At 42.0% G+C, this 14,771-nt stretch overlaps 1 long non-coding RNA gene across 1 annotated transcript in view; it reads right to left on the bottom strand.

The window, feature by feature from the left end:
* The window catches only part of LOC118542830 (uncharacterized), a 62,325-nt gene that overhangs the window by 17,633 nt on the left and 29,921 nt on the right, over positions 1 to 14,771 (bottom strand). The window lies entirely within an intron of this gene.

Raw genomic sequence — 14,771 nt, forward strand, 5'->3', positions numbered from 1 at the left:
TGATACTGCTTTAGACAATATCTTCTTTACAGGCAGAAGAAAGAGAACTTGCTGAACTGGGAGTCAGAATGAGCCTAAGTCTACATCCAGTGATCAGAAAATTAGCTAAAGTCATTTGCATGCCTGCTGACAAAGTGAGTCTATCTAGAAATGACAGGCCATAGCTTCAACCTGCTTGGAAGAAACTGCCTATTTTCTTCTGAGAGACATGATTTCATGAGTAAAAGATCTCCAGGCCTCTTTATTAGGGACAAGTGATGCTTCCTGCACGGGTGGCTCTGGTGAGTCAGATGCAGCAGTGCAGCCGGGCTCAGAGCCTCCACAGGTCCATTCACACAGACCCCTCTTTAGGGTATTCTAACCTGGATACTCTTCATGTATTAACCCCACTAAGTACTAGCCTATTCTATCATCTCCTTCATTTCCAAGCCATAGAAGCACGTGTGCTGCGTCCCGTCCTTGTCACCTGGTTTCTCCTGGCCCCTGTGCGGGGGCGCCTCCACACCCAAGACTGTTAGGTGCAGCAGAAAGTCAGTATCCGTCCTTAGCCCAATTCAAAGGTATTTTCACCATCCTCACGTTTGCTTTGACAATGTCTAAGACCACGGACAACTTTTCCTTCTTGGACATTCTCCTCCTTCCACCCCGACCTGTGCGTCACGCCCCACACCAGATTTAGTAGTGAGACCCGGACTGGATGCTTCCACACGATCCTCTTCCACAGCTTCGATGGCCTCTCTGCAGATGGCTCCTGCATCTCTATCTCTAGCCCCTACTGCTTCCCAGAACTCCTGACACTCACATCCAAACACCTTCTGAAATTCCTCCTTATTTAAATGGCACCCCCCATCCCCACCCCCGCAGCCCTACCTGGCAGCTCACTCCTCTCTTTCCACATCTTTCCACACTACCACTGTTTCCTCCGCATTGCTCTCTGGTTTCCCAGATTCGATACATCACAAAACCTGATGGTCCTTTAACACCCCTCAGTACATTGTTCTGTCGATTCCCGTGACCCTAAACAACCCAGGCCCTCAATAACTCTGCTGGAAGTACAGCCTGACTCTTTGTCTCTGGTCTCTCTGTTAAAATCTTTCTTGCTCACTCTTGCCTCACTAGCTTCCAAAAAACTGGTTCACTCTCCTGTTCAAGGGTCTGTAGTGGCCTACCCTGGCCTATCAGGTAAGATCAAATTTCTTCCTCTTTATTAATATTTCTTACCTTCTTTACCACAACTCTAGTATAACTCCTCCATTCTAATTAGATCTGTCTCCTTACCCAACCCTGCTGCTCTACCCCATATACACATATAATTCTTAGTCCCAATGATATGCCTGAAAACAAATACCAAACAGGGCAAGGTTCTGTTATCTCACAGAGGACTTACCCCTACTGGTCATCACAACTCCAACCCCGGGGAGGACGAGGACTCTGAGACTCAGGACACAACCTACCTGTGACTGCGATCTTTTCTCTGATGACCAATTCACGTGTTCGTGAAATGCTTATTGAGCACCTACTGTGCTACAAATGTGGGTGACAGACTCCATGAAAGACACAGAAATGAGAAAGGCTAGGAACATAATGCCTAAGACAGGAGATAAGACATGAAAAAGTATTATAATATAAAAATAAAAAGGTATAAATGCTACAAGAGAAGACAGAAAGAAATCCAACGGGAAATGTGGCTGTACATTAGAATGATGGGGAAATTTTAAAAAACAATTGACACTCAGGCCCCACCCCCAGATTCCAACTCCATTGGTGCAGGCTGGAATCCTGGCACTGGTGAGTATTGAAAGCTCCCCAGATCCTGTTGATGTGTAGGCAGGATAAAGAACCTCTGTTATCACAGGTAGGACTTGAGCCTCAAAGCAGTGGTTTTTAGCTAGGAATAGAAATTGGAACTACCTGGGGAACTTTTGCAACATACATATTAAGCCCATGAACAATCCCTGAGAAAGCTGCTGGTACAGTGTGTCTTCAGTGAGACCTGGGTTATTTGGAAAGACTACCAGGTAATTCTCACGTATATTCTGTTTCAGGAAACACTGACCTAAAACATAGGTAAAATTGAAAAACTGAGGAGTTAGGAGAATATTCCACGTGATGGGCATAAAATGAATAATCTATTCTGCAAGGCACAGAGAAGTACTCAAAATTATCGGCAAGTAGCTAAACTTTAAGAGACTGCTGATACCACCTGTTGTGAAGATGGGAAAGACGTGGTATTCCTCATATTGCTGGTGGAAATAGAAAATGACACAACTGGGTGCCTGGGTGGCTCAGTCGTTAAGCGTCTGCCTTCGGCTCAGGTCACGGTCCCAGGGTCCTGGGATCAAGCCCCACATCGGGCTCCCTGCTCCACGGGAAGCCTGCTTCTCCCTCTCCCGCTCCTCCTGCTTGTGTTCCCTCTCTTACTCTGTCTCTCTCTGTCAAATAAATAAAATCTTAAAAAAAAAAAAAAAAGTTTCACTTTAAAAAAAAAAAAAGAAAGAAAGAAAATGACACAACCACTCTGGAAAAGAGTCTGACATTTTCTTATAAAATTAAATATACAGTCAATCCCACTTCTAGGTATCTACCCAAGAGAAATGAAAATAGATATCCACACAGAGTTATACATCAATGTTTTTAAACAGCATTATTCATAATCACCAAAAAATGGAAACCACAAATATCCATCAGTATGTGAATGGATAAACAGATTGTGGTATATCTATACAAGGGAATACTAGTCATCAATAAAAAGGGCACAAACTACTGCTAAAATGAGATGCATGAATCTCCAAAACATTATACTATGCAGAAGAAGCTAGACATGAAGGAGCACATACTATATGATGCCATTTAAATGAAGCTCAAGAATAGGCAATAATAATTAATGATGTTAGGATTCACCATAGGGGGTGGAATTAACTGCAAAGGTGCACAAGGGAGCTTTCTGGGTCACATCTGACATCTCAATTCAGGTGGTGATTACATGGATGTTTATACATTTACCAAAACTCAAATGGTACACTTAAGATCTGTATGCATTTCTTTTTTTTTTAAGATTTTATTTTTTTATTTGAGAGAGAAAGAAAGAGAGCACAAACACGAGCCGGGGTGGGGGTGGGGGGTAGGGGTGGCAGAGGAAGAAGCAGACTCCCTGCTCAGCAGGGAGCCCAACTCAGGGTTTGATCCCAGGACTCCAGGATCACGACCTGAGCAGAAGGCAGCAGATGCTTAATTGACTGAGCCACCCAGGCACCCCAGATCTATATGCATTTCAATGTATTTCAATTTTATCTCGATTTTTAAAAATAAAGTAAGTGAAGGAGCAACCAATTCAATCTATCAGGTACAAAACCTACCATCACAAAGTGAACTATGTTCATGCTCTCAAGGAGCTCCTTCAGGGTCGTCCCTATTTTGAAGAAATAGCAAAAAAGCCAAACATGGTCGTCCAAACTCAAAGTGAAATAGAGACTAGGGACAAAAAACAGAAACAAGAAAACCCGGCCCATTTCCTTCCAGCATGCAAATGTCTGAGTCACAGACACACTCACTGTCCTCAAACCTTTAGTAATGGCTGAGAGTAGCCAGCATCTAAGTTAATCCCTAACTAAAGTACCAGAAACCAAAAGCCACCCCAAGAAACCAACCAAATATGACAATAAGGCTACACTCATTCAACTAGGGCATTTTATAGATTTCTGATGAGTCATTCATTTACTAAACATTTACTGAGGATTTCTATATGTCAAGCACTAAGCCAGGGGCTGATGAGAACATGAAGATTAAAAATAAAGCCCGGGGCACCTGGGTGGCTCAGTCGGTTAAGCGTCTGCCCTCAGCTCAGGTAATGATCCCAGGGTCCTGGGATCGAGTCCCACGTTGGGCTCCTTGCTCAGTGAGGAGCCTGCTTCTCCCTCTGCCTCTGTCTGCCTCTCTCTCTCTCTCTCAAATAAATAAATAAAATATTAAAAAAAAATAAAGCCCCTTACTTGGATTTTTAAGGGGGGGTAGGCAAAGAAAGAAATAAAGGAACAAAAAAGGCTGGAAGGAAAGAGAAGGGAAGGGGGAATTTATGAGATAGTTGCAGAAATCAGAATAGTGACTATTTTAAGACATTGAGGAAGTATTAACTTTTAGTGCAATAGTGGTATTGTGATCATGTTTTTGTAAAGATACCTTATATTTTAGTAATACAATTGGAATATTAATGAAATTATCCAATGTCTGGAATTTGCTTCAAAATAATCCAGGTTTGAGGAGAGGAGTATAAATGATACAATACTGGCCACAAAATAATTGCCAAAGCTGCATGATGAGTGTGTGGATTCATCTTATTATTAGCTTTACTTTTGCAACTGTTTGAAATTTTCCAGAAAAAAAAAGAAGTCCCTGCTCTCCAGAAGCTTATAACACAAGTAATCAGATATTCCAACAAATACACTATGTAGTTTAACAAAATTTGACAAAGTGTAGTCAAGCTCCAAGAACAGTCACTGCCCCCAGGATAGGCAAAAGAAGTCTGAGAAGATCTTAAAGGAGCATCCTCCCCTTGACCAGAGTCTTTAAGAAAAAGTAGTACAGGCAAAAGGGCAAACAAGTGGTACAAAGGCATGCATATGTGAAGCAGCAGAGTTCAGGCATACGCTTTGGATGACTTACCAGAGACCATGTTAATTAGGAGCACACATTCTGGAGCCAGACTACCTACACTGGAGGTCCTGCTCCTAAGGACCTACTCTGAGACTTTGGGCAGGCTACTTGTAATGTTTCTCTGTGCCTCAGATTCTTTACCTATGAAACAGGGATTATAACAATACATACTTCTCAGGGCTATTGTCAGAAGTCAATGAGTTAATACATGTGTAAAATGCTTAGAAGACAGTGGACAAACAATAAATTTTAGCTGCAGGATACAGAATTAATATACAGAAATCTGTTGCATTTTTATAGAATAATAACAAAATACCAGAAAGAGAAATTAAGAAAATAATCCCATTTAAATCACATCAAAAGGAATAAAATACCTAGGAATAAATTTAACCAAGGAGGTGAAAGACCTGTACTCTGAAAACTGTAGACACTGATGCAAGAAACTGAAGATAAATGGAATAGATGGAAAGATATACCATGCTGATGAAGTGGAAGAATTAATATTGTTAAAATGTCCATACTACACAAAGCAATCTACAGATTCAATGCAATCCCTACCAAAATACCAACAGTATTTTCACAGAACTAGAATAAGTAATCCTAAAATGTGTATGGAACCACAAAATACCCCACATGGCCAAAGCAATCTCGAGAAAGAAGAACAAAGCTGGAATTATCACAATCCCAGATTTCAAACAATACTACAAAAAGCTACAGTAATCAAAACAATATGGTACATGCACAAAAACAGACACATAGATCAATGGGACATAATAGAGAACCCAGAAACAAACCCAAGCTTGTATGGTCAATTACATACAAAGGAAGCAAAAATATATAATGGGGAAAAGATAGTCTCTTCAATAAATGGTGCTGGGAAACTGGACAGCTACATGCAAAAAATGAAACTGCACCACTTTCTTAAACCATACACAAAAATAAACTCAAAATGGATTAAGGACCTAAATTTAAGACCTGAAGCCATAAAACCTCTAAAAGAAAACATAGACAGTAATCTGTTGGATATCGGCCTCATCAATATTCTTCTGGATCTATCTCCTGAGGCAAGGGAAACAAAGCAAAAATAAACTATTGGGACTATATCAAACATTTTGCACAGCAAAGGAAACCATCAACAAAATGAAAAAGCAACATACTGAATGGGAGAAAATATTTGCAAATAATATATCCGATAAGACGGTAATATCCAAAATATATAAAGAACTCATACAACTCAACACCAAAAAACCAAATAACCCAATTAAAAAATGGGCAGAGGAGGGGCACCTGGCTGGCTCAGTCAGTGGAGCATGTGACTCTTGATCTCAGGGTCATGAGTTCGAGCCCACGTTGGGTGTAGAGTCTACTTAAAAGAAAATTAAAAATAAACTTCAAAAAAAAAAAATGGGCAGAGGATCTGAATAGGCATTTTCCAAAGATGACATACAGATGGCCAAGAGTCACAGGAAAAGATGTTCAGCATCACTAATCATCAGAAAAATGCAAATCAAAACCACAATGAGCTATCACCTCATGCCAGTCAGAAAGGCTAGTATCAAAAAGACAAGAAATAACAAGTATTGGCAATGATATGGGAAAAATGGAGCCCTTGTGAGCTGTTGGTGGGAATGTAAATTGGTGTAGCCACTATGGAAAACAGTATGGAGGTTGCTCAAAAAATTAAAAACACAAATACCATATGACCCAGCAATTCCACATCGAGGTATTTACCTGAGGAAAACAAAACACTAATTCAAAAAGATACATGCACTCCTATGTTTATTTGCAGCATTATTCATAACAGACAAGATACAGAAGCAATCCAAGTGCCCACTGATAAATGAATGGACAAAAAAATATGTTGTATATATATATATACATATAATAGGATATTACTCAGCCATAAAAAAGAATGTAATCTTACCAGCATGGATGGACTTAGAGGGTATTATGCTAAGTGAAATAAGTCAGACAGAAAAACACAAATACCATATGATTTCACTTATATGTGGAATCTAAATAAACAAAACAGAAATAGATTCATAAATACAGAGAACAAGCTGGTGGTTGCCAGAGGGGAGGGGTGTGAGGGGGGATGGGTGAAAGAGGTGAAAGAGATTAAGAAGACTTCCTGGGGTGCCTGGGTGGCTCAGCTGGTTAAGCGGTCGACTCCTGGTTTCAGCTCAGGTCACAATCTCCCGGTCATGATCTCCCAGTCCTGAGATCAGCCGGCATCAGGCTCCACACTGAGCATGGAGCCTGCTTAAGATTCTTTCTCTCCTCTCCTTCTGCCCCTCCCCACACCCCCCACTCCCCATCCACCCTGCTCCCACGTGCACGCACTCTTTTTTTTAACATAACTTCAAGATTTTATTGTCTTCATAATATAACAAAATATTAAACTTAGAACTGGATCACTTGGCCCTTTCTCTTCTTACCTCCTCCCAGTTCAAAATTCTTGCATCTCTTAATAGCCAGCATTCTCTTAGATCTGCAATTGGGCTCAACACATTCAAGCCTCAGCACAATCTTCTTTGTAGTTTTAGGCTTTTTCCAAAAAATTGGCTTAGTCTGCCCACCATAGCCACTCTGCTTCCTGTCATAACGCCACTCTCCCTGGGCATAAAGAGAATCTTTGCCTTTCTTGTACCGTGTTACTTTGTGGAGTAGGTACTTGCCACACTTCTTGCAGAAAGTCTGCCAGGTTTAGTAACGTTCACCATGTTTGTGAGAGCACTATCAGCATGGAAACAGAGGTGCGAACTCTCTCTTAAAAAAAAAAAGTAAGTACAAACTTCGAATTATAAAATAACTTAAGTCATAGGGATGAAAAACACAGCATAGGGAATACAGTCAATAATATTGTAATAACTTTGTATGGTGACAGATGTAACTACACTTACAGTGCACATTTCATAATGTATACAATTGTCGAATCACTACGTTGTACACCTGAAACTAAGATAATATTGTATGTCACCTATACTTCAATTTAAAGATTTTATTTATTTATTTGAGAGAGAGAAAGAGTGTGAGCACAAGTGGGGAGGAGGGGCAGAGGGAGAGGGACAAGCAGACTCCCCGCTGAGCAAGGACCCTGGGATCAGGACCTGAGCTGAAAGCAGACGCTTAACTGACTGAGCTACCCGGACATCCCTAAAATCTCATCTAATTTGTACTTGTTACCTTTCTTCTTTTTGTTAGACTATACACTTGTAAAGTAAGGACTATATCTTATTTATCTCTATATCCCCAGAACCTACCTTAAGGCCAAGTCCATAATAGCCACTAATCAAGCAACTTTTTCAGGTACTAGGGAAGGGACTGCCAAAAGCCTTTGCCTAGCCCCCTTTACTCCCCTATGGATTATACCCTCAATTCCTACAATTATTTGGCTTCCTTGAGCTCCCTTCTTTGTTTCCACCTCCTCCCTTACTCTGCTCCAGAGATGTTCATTCACTAATGGTGCTCTCTGGTCTCTCCCCCTGCAGGTGTTCCAATGCTTCCTTTTCCTCTCTCCCCACACCCATATTATCTAAACAGCCTCTGCATCATTTATTCTGCAATTACTAAAGGGTGAAGGGAGGCTGAATTTCTCAACCATTGGTCTCATACCTATTCGTGAGAAGTAGAATCCTCTGGAAAAGAGAAAAGCAGGTAAGATGGTAACCAGAACATAAAGCCTTCAAACATAGCTCCATCTTAAGGAAATCCTGTAGATACATTTGTACAATCAGCTAACATCTCACTGAGGTTTTGGGAGGTTCAGAAACTGCTGGGGAGAAGAGGGAGGCATGATGGGCAGGAAGTTCAGCTATATGTTAATTTTTGTTTTGCAAATTTCAGGGATCCCCCCCCCAATAAACATCTTCATTTTCTCCCAGAGCAGAGACTCAAAGAGGAAGAGAATATGAAGATCCAAAGCCTAAGAACTAAGAAGATACAAGATCACAGATAGCTACAGACTTTAAAGATAAAGTAGGAAGAAGGTCAGATGCAGGTCTCCCTTGAATCACAACTCTGTACGAATTGCCCTCTACCCTGAGCAGCATCTCCCGAGGAGTGGGAATTGCTGGTAGAACATTAACTACCCAGGACCAGAAGAAAATGGAGCCCTCTGACGTGCCTCTCTCTACTCATTCTCCCCAGGCTTCCTCTGAGAGGAGAACAATTCAAGGCCATATTCCCAGGCCCAGTATTTTATGTGTTTTTCCTATAAAAAAGGCTGAGGGGGGATCACAAAGCAGAAATAGGACACTGGAGAAAGTCACATTAAAAAGAGCAACTTAGGGGCGCCTGGGTGCCTCAGTCGGTTAAGCCTCCAATTTTGGCTCAGGTCATGATCTCACGGTCCTGAGACTGAGCCCCAAATCAGGCTCCGTGCTCAGTGGGGAGTCTGCTTGAGATTTTCTCTCTCCCTCTGCCCCTCCCCCGGCTCTCTCTCTCAAATAAATAAATAAATCTTTAAAAAAAAAAAAAGAGCTGCTTAAGCATGCTTTGTTTAAAGGTCAAAGTCTTGTGAAACATGCCAGTCTCCCTTCACTGCCTCTCTGTGTCAACGAGCCTTGCCCCATCTGAACCCAGAACTCCTCTGGTCTGGGGACTAGAGCTAGAAAGGAAAAGGGGAACTGGGAATAGGAAGACAAATAAATACAAGCAAATTGGGAGGCCCCCTGCGATACTAGGTGCGATTATTAAGGAAGTGAAACTGGTCTTCTTGTAGGGTTCAGACAGGTGTTGAGAGAAATTACATGAAATAACAAAATGTTTTGAGTAACAACAGAACTCTTGGAATAAATATATAGCCACCCAGGCCAACTACTTTTTTTTTTTTCCAGGACAACTACTTTTAAGGTGCCCGTATTTATCTGGATATGATATACTTGTAAAAGGAATCCTAAAACTCACATTGAGTCTCATAACTTTATTGTCTGAATTTAAATAGGACCAAGGAACAACTTGATACTACCAGGAGGTTGAGGAGAAAGGAAAGAGCAGGAAAGACAGGAGTGTATATGGTGGCAGAGATGTTGGAGAGGAAAAAAGAAGAGCCAAAGAGAGGGGTAATACAAAAGGAACAATACATTCCTACTGTAAATACAGAGGGAAGCAGTGATTTAATTACAGCTAAAGTCAGTTATTAGGCCAGCTTCCCCAGCTGAAGCTTTCCTGCGTGACTCCATCAGCCAGCCCTATGTGGTCCAGGGGTACGGTGGAGTGGGAGTGGAAATGGGCAGAACCAGACACTAACTTCTCCCACTTCCGTTTAAACCCAAGAAGGGCTTTATTCTCCTGCACAGGAGAATTGGACTTTGCACATTCGTTGGCTACTTTACATTAGATAGGGAAATTTGATTAATGTCAATTCTTCAGAGTCAGCTGTAAAACTTGCCTGCCAGTAAATCAATAAATTAAAGAGCAAGAGTTATTAGGGCTTCATGTGCTTGTGAGCTTATTCTGTGAAGCAACCTCTGTTCTTTTTATTTAAAGATTTATTTATTTAAAAGAGAGAGAGCATGTGCATGAGTGGCGGGGAGGGGACGGGGGGGGATAGTAAAGGGCAGAGGGAGAGAATATCCTCCAGCAGACTCTGCTCTGTGGAAGGAGCCAACGTGGGGCTCAACCCCAGAATCCCAGGAACCCAGGACCGTGACCTGAACCGAAACCAAAAGCTGGTCGCCCAACCGACTGAGCCACCCATGCGCCCCTACAGCCTCTGTTCTTTAGAATCTTAAGTCCTGGGCCACCTGGCTGGCCCAATCAGTAGAGCATCAGACTCTTGATCTCAGGGTCATGAATCCAAGCTCCAAGATAGGCGTGGAGCCTACTTAAAAAAACAAAAAATCTGAAGTCCTCCATATGACCCGGCAATTCCACTCCCAGATATATACCCAAGAGAAATAAAAACTATGTCGACACAAAAGCTTGTACACAAATGTTCATAAGCAGCATTATTTGTGCTAGCCAAAAAGTGCAAACAATCCAAATATCCATCAACTGATGGATGGATAAACAAAATAGGGTGTGTAATGGAAAATCATTTGGCAATAAAAAGAAATAAAAATAAAATACTGACACCTGATACAACATGGATGAATCTTAAAAACATCACGCTAAGTGAAAGAAGCCAGTCACAAATACCACAGATTGTATGATTTTATTTATATGAAATATCCTGAACAGGCAAATTCATAGAGACAAAAAGATTAGTGGCTTCCAGGGGATGGAGAGAGGAGATGGGGATGAGGAGCGATTGGTAACAGGTATGGGGTTTCTTCTTAGCGTGATGAAAATGTTCTAAAATTGCAGTGATGGCTGTTATGCCATTCTGTGAACTTACTAAAAACCACTGAATTATACACTTTAAATGGATGAATTGTATGGTATATGAATTCTATCTCAAGCTGTTACTTAAAAAGAAATCTAAAGGTCTGGAAAAGGACAGTGTCAGCCAGCTGGAGTTTAGGTTCAGTTATACTAGCCCATAAGCCCATTAAGACCCATAGCCAGCCTGTAACACTGCAAAAATCTGAACTTTTGCTTTAATTAAAACAAAACAAAACAACAAAAACTGATATCAAGGCCTTGGACCTCATTTGTGCTCTCTCCCTACCAGCTCTATACCACTTGTTCAACTGACTTAAGAAGAAAGGTGTCCTAAGTAACTATGGAAATCATTCGTTGATACCACAAATATTTATTGAGCATCTATTATATGAAATGTACTTTTCTAGGCCCCAGGAATTTAACACGTCATCCCTGCCTACAAGATGCTTACAGTACATTCATCAGATGGTCTCAAGAGAGCATAGTAAGTGCTACAAAAGGGGTAAGTGCTGGGAAATTTCAGGAGCATAGTCCGGGGTTGGTGTGTTAGTGTAGTAGGTTACAGAAGTAAGGTACAAACCAAAGACTGAAAGATAACTCAAACTGATAGGAAAATAAAGAGGCATGACAGGAGTGTTCTAGGCAGACAGAATAAGTGCAAAGGCCCAGACTCATAGAAAGCAGGGAATTTCAGGAATTAAAGTACTTTGGTGTGGCTGGAACATAATGTGCAAGACTTGGGGTGAGGGGCAAGACTGAGACAGAGGAAGCGGAAGTAAACTGAGGTCTTTTAAATTTGTAACAGGACAAAAAACTTGGAAGCCATGCTGAAGAGGTAAAAGTGCAGCTGGAGGGCAACACAGAAGGACTGGAGGACTTTAATAACAGAAAAGGATGTGATCAGAAGTTTGTTTGATAAGGCCACTCCAGCCACAATGTGGGCGGGGGGCTGGGAGGGGACCCAGAATTAATTAGGCTGGAGGCAAGGAAGGGAGTCAGAGAGAAGATGTTGCAGGGATCCAGAGAAGGAGATGATGGGGGCCTGAGTTAGGAGTATGAGTTAGGTTGGAAAGGAGGGGACAGGATAGAGATATGTAGGAGGTAGCACTGCTAAGACTGATGACTGACCAGCTGAGGGAATGACGAAGGGAAGAGGCAGGGTGATAGCAGGTTTCTGGCACAGATAACTGTGGGCTACCAGCACACATATATTATTATAATGATAACTATTATTATTTTTAAAGAACCAGGTTTGGAGGTAAGACAGTTTGAGACATGCTACATATTCAAAAGCAGATACCCAATAGACAGTAGAGATACACAACTCAAGAGAGATGGATTATGACTGAAGTCACAGAGGGCCTGGTGAGTACATATAGGAAGAGAGGAGGGCACAGGACAAGACAGAACTCTAGACACTAATGGCATTTAGGGGACGGACAGATCAGAGGAGGTGGCAAAGAGAACTGAAAAGGAATGGGCAGATTTGTGGGGAGCCACCAGAGTGGAGGCCACGGCAGCAGTCTGAGTGAAGCAGTGGCCAACAGGGGCAAGGGCTCTATGACATCATGTAAAACGAAGGTGAGAAGGGTTTATCCTATTTGGGGATAACTTCACCATTAGAGACCTTGGTTAGAGCAGTTTTGGTTGCACAATGTGGGAAGAAAATTAACTCTATGATGCTGAGGAGTGGGTTGGAGATAAGCAAATGGAGATACTGGTTAAAAACAATACTTTTAAGAAGTCTGTTTATACAAAGGAAGACAGTGCTAGAGCGGAAGTCAGCAAGAAGAATAGGGTTCAAAAAAGAGTTTTTTTTTAAGATTTATTTATTTGAGAGAGAGAGAGAGAGTGGTGAGGAGGGGCAGAGAGAGAGGGAGAGAGAATCTCAAGCAAACTACACGCCGAGCGTGGAGCCTGATGCAGAGTTCAATCCCATGACCCTGAGATCACAACCTGAGCCAAAACCAAGAGTCAAATACCCAACTGACTTTGCCACCCAGGCACCCCAGGGGACTTTTTTTAATATGAGAAAGACATAATATATTTAAATATGGCAACAGAAGCAAGGAGTTTGTAGTTTTATATTATGATCATGATCTTTCCCCTAAATCCTCCCCCTTCCTTCTTACAGGAAACCTGGAGAGAAGATCTGTCTTACAAAAGGCAAGGCGCTAAGTATTTTAAGCCAGAGCAGCTTCAGTGCAGATGTGACTAACCAACATGTTTGCAAACAGGGTGACTCTCATGCCTCCACTGACATCTGCTCTCCTGCCAGGGTCTTTATTTATGGCCACACCTAATATAAAACTACTGATCTTCTCATCATCTTTAAAACAGTCTATATTCTTCTAAAATGAGCCTTTCAAAACCCTAAGTATTTGCTAACTTATAAAGATCCAGTGGAGACACAGTTTCCCTTTCCTCTCCCTCCCTTTTTGTGCGGGCAGCAGAGTCTCCACCCCTATTTCTGTGGGAGCGCTTACTTGCTATTGTTCTTAGAGAAGCTGTGGTTTCAGAAATGGAAAAGGGAAGAATCTGCCAAAGCAGCAAGTGCACAGGAGGTCCTCACCCTACGGCTCACGGTCAGAAGGCTGTCCTGCCTGCCCACTGGGCAGTTACTCGAAGATATCATTCCCACTCTGCCTAAAAACTTCACCCCATTTTATTAAATTACTTGATATTTCACCCAATTCATTTAGCAAATGATTCTGAGAAGGCTAGAGAGCTCTCAGCTATACATGAATCACTTGAATGGCCAGGTTGCTTTCCCCCACCACCTACCTTGGACGTACCACCCTGAGTTGGGGCTCTGACGGGGTTGGGTTGGGAAGAGGACTCAAAAGCAAGGAAAATTTGGGTGTTACACGTGAAGCAGGATGGGCCTCAGTCAGGTACTACAGCGGAGCACTGATGGACGTGTCCAAGCCCTATGTGGCTGAAATCTTGGAAAAGGGAGAAGAGTTCACATGAGAAGCATTCGGGAGATGAAAAGGTATCAAAGGTAAGCATCATTTTAAAAGTAGCCTTATGTTAATCCAATTCCAGGAAAGGTAGATCAAACTCTTTTCCTTTCTCTAGAATATTTCTAAAATCTAGGACCTAGAGGCTCCTGGGTGGCTCAATCTGCCTTTGGCTCAGGCCATGATCTCAGGGTCGTGGGATCAAGCCCCACGTCGGGCTCTCTGCTCATCAGGAAGTCTGCTTCTCCCCCTCACTCTCCCTCTGTGCGCGCTCTCTCTCAATAATAAAATCTTTACAAATAAATAAATAAAATAAGAAATAAAATCCAGGACCTAAGTGTATTAGTCAGGGTTCTCAAGAAAAACAGAACCAATAGGATGGATATATATCTAGATACAGAGATTAGATAGATAGATAGATAGATAGATAGATAGATAGATAGATAGAGATTTATAAGGAATTGGCTCACTTGATGAAAGAGGCTGACATGTCCCAAGATCTGCAGGGTAAGTCAGCAAGCTGGAGGCCAGGGGAGCCAATGGTGTAGTTCCAGTCCAAAGGCCAGCAGGCTCCAGACCCAGGAAGAGCCAATGTTTCAGTTCAAGTCTGAAGGCAGAGAGAAGCTGATGTCCCAGACAGCCAGGAGGAATTCTTTCTTACTCAGAGGAGGGTCAACCTTTCCGTTCTATTCAAGCCATCAACTGATTGGATGAGGTCTACCCACATTACGGAGGGCAATTTGCTTTACTCAGTCTAGCAATGTAAATGTTAATCTCATACAAAAACACCCAGAATAATGTTTGACCAAATATCTGGGCACCCCATGGCCC

This window comes from Halichoerus grypus, chromosome 15, assembly GCF_964656455.1.
Source record: "Halichoerus grypus chromosome 15, mHalGry1.hap1.1, whole genome shotgun sequence".
Classification (NCBI taxonomy): Eukaryota; Metazoa; Chordata; class Mammalia; order Carnivora; family Phocidae; genus Halichoerus; species Halichoerus grypus.